Source organism: Sturnus vulgaris, unplaced genomic scaffold (assembly GCF_052056855.1).
Source record: "Sturnus vulgaris isolate bStuVul1 unplaced genomic scaffold, bStuVul1.hap1 Scaffold_378, whole genome shotgun sequence".
Lineage (NCBI taxonomy): Eukaryota > Metazoa > Chordata > Aves > Passeriformes > Sturnidae > Sturnus > Sturnus vulgaris.
Window position 1 is genome coordinate 657,854 of NW_028276430.1, and position 6,000 is coordinate 663,853.

Genomic DNA, 6,000 nt, shown 5'->3' on the forward strand with positions numbered 1-6,000 from the left:
GCTAGCTCCACGGTCCTTCTCAGCTGCGAGTAGCAGAGCTCGCAGTACATAGAGCTTCGCAAGGACCGAAGACCCGGAGGGAAGTATCGCACACGAAAATGTGCCAGGACAGAGACGTGTTCTACATTGTCCCTTCTCGTCATCCAGTTTGTGCCTCTGCTGCTTCTGCTGGTAGGAATCGCTCCTTGAAAGACGAGCGAGAGCGTCTTTCTGGGTGCATTGCACTGAGTCGAGTGCTCGCTCGGGACTTTGCACTCGGAGCCAAGGCAAGAGGGCGTGCTTGCCCGCAGAACTGAGAACACGCTGTTGGGCAGAGCTGAAACTGACCGCCGGAGTTCAGCTCTCTCCGGACGGCAGAAGGCGAAGAACGAAGCCGCTTGCGAGCGGCGCAGTGCATCGAAGAGCACACGAGCAGCCAAAGAGCTCCTTCACAATCGCTTTCACTTCTCAGTGCTCTTGCTGCTTGGAAAAGCAGCACACAGCCGTTGCACGCCAGGGCAAAAGCTGGGACAGTGCCCGTCCTCACTCCTTCGCTGTGCTGTACTCCATGCAGCTAGAGCGAAGCGAGAAGGACGCGAGGAAGAAAAAAGCGTTCTTAAAGTAGCCCCCTGGCAGCAGCCCTGAAAGGGCGCATAACACACGGCGTCTCGCTGCCCTCCGTTCTACATACTCGCGGCTCCCTTTGCCGACTTGCAAAAGTTGCTACCAGAGCAGAGGCGGCCAGATTGAAGAGGCAGTGCCTAGGTTCACCTTCTCCTTACTGCACGTAAGCCACGTCCAGCTCCTCGCTGCACTCTGGATTTCCCTTCTCCGAGGCACTTACCGTGGTGCTGTGTGCAACTCGGCGCCTAGAAGCGACCGCCAAAGCTTTCCCAGCGGGCTGCAAGGGAAGCACGGAGCAGCACAAGCAGCAGTGCTTCAGCTTGCTCCTTCCGACTGCTAAGGGCACTTGGGAAGGCAAGCGAGAGTCAACCACCTTCCTCTCCTAGTAGCCTGTAACGTGGTGCACACAAGCACGGGACTAGTGCCGCTTCGTTCACCGCCCTCGCCTAAGCGTGGAGTCGCTTTCACTTGCCGGCGGCCAGAAGCCGCTGCAAGGGCGCCACACAACCACAAGTGCGCCGGCAGCCAAGAGCTAGAGAACGCTGCTTCTGCCCAAGCCCGCCTAGGGCGTGCACCCTTGTTCTCAGAGCTCCGTGCAACAGTCTGCCTCTCTCGCAGTTCGAATGGAAAACGAAAGCTTTTCGCCTACGCCCGTCACAGAGATCCGTTGCCAGGACGAGAATGCTTTGTGGCCGGAGCTCGCGCCCGCCGCGAGGAAGCTGCTATTAGCACCGCATTGCAGGAACACGTCTCGCTCCTTGACTTCGTGCTTAGCGCTCTCCGAATTCGCCTCTAGCTCCACGGTCCTTCTCAGCTGCAAGTAGCAGCGCTCGCAGTACATAGAGCTTCGCAAGGACCGAAGACCCGTAGGGAAGTATCGCACACGATAATGTGCCAGGACAGAGACGTGTTCTACATTGTCCCTTCTCGTCATGCAGTTTGTGCCTCTGCTGCTTCTGCTGGTAGGAATCGCTCCTTGAAAGACGAGCGAGAGCGTCTTTCTGGGTGCATTGCACTGAGTCGAGTGCTCGCTCGGGACTTTGCACTCGGAGCCAAGGCAAGAGGGCGTGCTTGCCCGCAGAACTGAGAATACGCTGTTGGGCAGAGCTGAAACTGACCGCCGGAGTTCAGCTCTCTCCGGACGGCAGAAGGCGAAGAACGAAGCCGCTTGCGAGCGGCGCAGTGCAGCGAAGAGCTCTCCGAATTCGCCTCTAGCTCCACGGTCCTTCTCAGCTGCGAGTAGCAGCGCTCGCAGTACATAGAGCTTCGCAAGGACCGAAGACCCGGAGGGAAGTATCGCACACGAAAATGTGCCAGGACAGAGACGTGTTCTACATTGTCCCTTCTCGTCATGCAGTTTGTGCCTCTGCTGCTTCTGCTGGTAGGAATCGCTCCTTGAAAGACGAGCGAGAGCGTCTTTCTGGGTGCATTGCACTGAGTCGAGTGCTCGCTCGGGACTTTGCACTCGGAGCCAAGGCAAGAGGGCGTGCTTGCCCGCAGAACTGAGAACACGCTGTTGGGCAGAGCTGCAACTGACCGCCGGAGTTCAGCTCTCTCCGGACGGCAGAAGGCGAAGAACAAAGCCGCTTGCGAGCGGCGCAGTGCAGCGAAGAGCTCTCCGAATTCGCCGCTAGCTCCACGGTCCTTCTCAGCTGCGAGTAGCAGCGCTCGCAGTACATAGAGCTTCGCAAGGACCGAATACCCGTAGGGAAGTATCGCACACGAAAATGTGCCAGGACAGAGACGTGTTCTACATTGTCCCTTCTCGTCATCCAGTTTGTGCCTCTGCTGCTTCTGCTGTTAGGAATCACTCCTTGAAAGACGAGCGAGAGCGTCCTTCTGGGTGCATTGCACTGAGTCGAGTGCTCGCTCGGGACTTTGCACTCGGAGCCAAGGCAAGAGGGCGTGCTTGCCCGCAGAACTGAGAACACGCTGTTGGGCAGAGCTGAAACTGACCGCCGGAGTTCAGCTCTCTCCGGACGGCAGAAGGCGAAGAACGAAGCCGCTTGCGAGCGGCGCAGTGCAGCGAAGAGCTCTCCGAATTCGCCTCTAGCTCCACGGTTCTTCTCAGCTGCAAGTAGCAGCGCTCGCAGTACATAGAGCTTCGCAAGGACCGAAGACCCGTAGGGAAGTATCGCACACGATAATGTGCCAGGACAGAGACGTGTTCTACATTGTCCCTTCTCGTCATGCAGTTTGTGCCTCTGCTGCTTCTGCTGTTAGGAATCGCTCCTTGAAAGACGAGCGAGAGCGTCTTTCTGGGTGCATTGCACTGAGTCGAGTGCTCGCTCGGGACTTTGCACTCGGAGCCAAGGCAAGAGGGCGTGCTTGCCCGCAGAACTGAGAACACGCTGTTGGGCAGAGCTGAAACTGGCCGCCGGAGTTCAGCTCTCTCCGGACGGCAGAAGGCGAAGAACGAAGCCGCTTGCGAGCGGCGCAGTGCAGCGAAGAGCTCTCCGAATTCGCCGCTAGCTCCACGGTCCTTCTCAGCAGCAAGTAGCAGCGCTCGCAGTACATAGAGCTTCGCAAGGACCGAAGACCCGTAGGGAAGTATCGCACACGATAATGTGCCAGGACAGAGACGTGTTCTACATTGTCCCTTCTCGTCATGCAGTTTGTGCCTCTGCTGCTTCTGCTGGTAGGAATCGCTCCTTGAAAGACGAGCGAGAGCGTCTTTCTGGGTGCATTGCACTGAGTCGAGTGCTCGCTCGGGACTTTGCACTCGGAGCCAAGGCAAGAGGGCGTGCTTGCCCGCAGAACTGAGAACACGCTGTTGGGCAGAGCTGAAACTGACCGCCGGAGTTCAGCTCTCTCCGGACGGCAGAAGGCGAAGAACAAAGCCGCTTGCGAGCGGCGCAGTGCAGCGAAGAGCTCTCCGAATTCGCCGCTAGCTCCACGGTCCTTCTCAGCAGCAAGTAGCAGCGCTCGCAGTACATAGAGCTTCGCAAGGACCGAAGACCCGTAGGGAAGTATCGCACACGATAATGTGCCAGGACAGAGACGTGTTCTACATTGTCCCTTCTCGTCATGCAGTTTGTGCCTCTGCTGCTTCTGCTGGTAGGAATCGCTCCTTGAAAGACGAGCGAGAGCGTCTTTCTGGGTGCATTGCACTGAGTCGAGTGCTCGCTCGGGACTTTGCACTCGGAGCCAAGGCAAGAGGGCGTGCTTGCCCGCAGAACTGAGAACACGCTGTTGGGCAGAGCTGAAACTGACCGCCGGAGTTCAGCTCTCTCCGGACGGCAGAAGGCGAAGAACAAAGCCGCTTGCGAGCGGCGCAGTGCAGCGAAGAGCTCTCCGAATTCGCCGCTAGCTCCACGGTCCTTCTCAGCTGCGAGTAGCAGAGCTCGCAGTACATAGAGCTTCGCAAGGACCGAAGACCCGGAGGGAAGTATCGCACACGAAAATGTGCCAGGACAGAGACGTGTTCTACATTGTCCCTTCTCGTCATCCAGTTTGTGCCTCTGCTGCTTCTGCTGGTAGGAATCGCTCCTTGAAAGACGAGCGAGAGCGTCTTTCTGGGTGCATTGCACTGAGTCGAGTGCTCGCTCGGGACTTTGCACTCGGAGCCAAGGCAAGAGGGCGTGCTTGCCCGCAGAACTGAGAACACGCTGTTGGGCAGAGCTGAAACTGACCGCCGGAGTTCAGCTCTCTCCGGACGGCAGAAGGCGAAGAACGAAGCCGCTTGCGAGCGGCGCAGTGCATCGAAGAGCACACGAGCAGCCAAAGAGCTCCTTCACAATCGCTTTCACTTCTCAGTGCTCTTGCTGCTTGGAAAAGCAGCACACAGCCGTTGCACGCCAGGGCAAAAGCTGGGACAGTGCCCGTCCTCACTCCTTCGCTGTGCTGTACTCCATGCAGCTAGAGCGAAGCGAGAAGGACGCGAGGAAGAAAAAAGCGTTCTTAAAGTAGCCCCCTGGCAGCAGCCCTGAAAGGGCGCATAACACACGGCGTCTCGCTGCCCTCCGTTCTACATACTCGCGGCTCCCTTTGCCGACTTGCAAAAGTTGCTACCAGAGCAGAGGCGGCCAGATTGAAGAGGCAGTGCCTAGGTTCACCTTCTCCTTACTGCACGTAAGCCACGTCCAGCTCCTCGCTGCACTCTGGATTTCCCTTCTCCGAGGCACTTACCGTGGTGCTGTGTGCAACTCGGCGCCTAGAAGCGACCGCCAAAGCTTTCCCAGCGGGCTGCAAGGGAAGCACGGAGCAGCACAAGCAGCAGTGCTTCAGCTTGCTCCTTCCGACTGCTAAGGGCACTTGGGAAGGCAAGCGAGAGTCAACCACCTTCCTCTCCTAGTAGCCTGTAACGTGGTGCACACAAGCACGGGACTAGTGCCGCTTCGTTCACCGCCCTCGCCTAAGCGTGGAGTCGCTTTCACTTGCCGGCGGCCAGAAGCCGCTGCAAGGGCGCCACACAACCACAAGTGCGCCGGCAGCCAAGAGCTAGAGAACGCTGCTTCTGCCCAAGCCCGCCTAGGGCGTGCACCCTTGTTCTCAGAGCTCCGTGCAACAGTCTGCCTCTCTCGCAGTTCGAATGGAAAACGAAAGCTTTTCGCCTACGCCCGTCACAGAGATCCGTTGCCAGGACGAGAATGCTTTGTGGCCGGAGCTCGCGCCCGCCGCGAGGAAGCTGCTATTAGCACCGCATTGCAGGAACACGTCTCGCTCCTTGACTTCGTGCTTAGCGCTCTCCGAATTCGCCTCTAGCTCCACGGTCCTTCTCAGCTGCAAGTAGCAGCGCTCGCAGTACATAGAGCTTCGCAAGGACCGAAGACCCGTAGGGAAGTATCGCACACGATAATGTGCCAGGACAGAGACGTGTTCTACATTGTCCCTTCTCGTCATGCAGTTTGTGCCTCTGCTGCTTCTGCTGGTAGGAATCGCTCCTTGAAAGACGAGCGAGAGCGTCTTTCTGGGTGCATTGCACTGAGTCGAGTGCTCGCTCGGGACTTTGCACTCGGAGCCAAGGCAAGAGGGCGTGCTTGCCCGCAGAACTGAGAACACGCTGTTGGGCAGAGCTGAAACTGACCGCCGGAGTTCAGCTCTCTCCGGACGGCAGAAGGCGAAGAACGAAGCCGCTTGCGAGCGGCGCAGTGCAGCGAAGAGCTCTCCGAATTCGCCTCTAGCTCCACGGTCCTTCTCAGCTGCGAGTAGCAGCGCTCGCAGTACATAGAGCTTCGCAAGGACCGAAGACCCGGAGGGAAGTATCGCACACGAAAATGTGCCAGGACAGAGACGTGTTCTACATTGTCCCTTCTCGTCATGCAGTTTGTGCCTCTGCTGCTTCTGCTGGTAGGAATCGCTCCTTGAAAGACGAGCGAGAGCGTCTTTCTGGGTGCATTGCACTGAGTCGAGTGCTCGCTCGGGACTTTGCACTCGGAGCCAAGGCAAGAGGGCGTG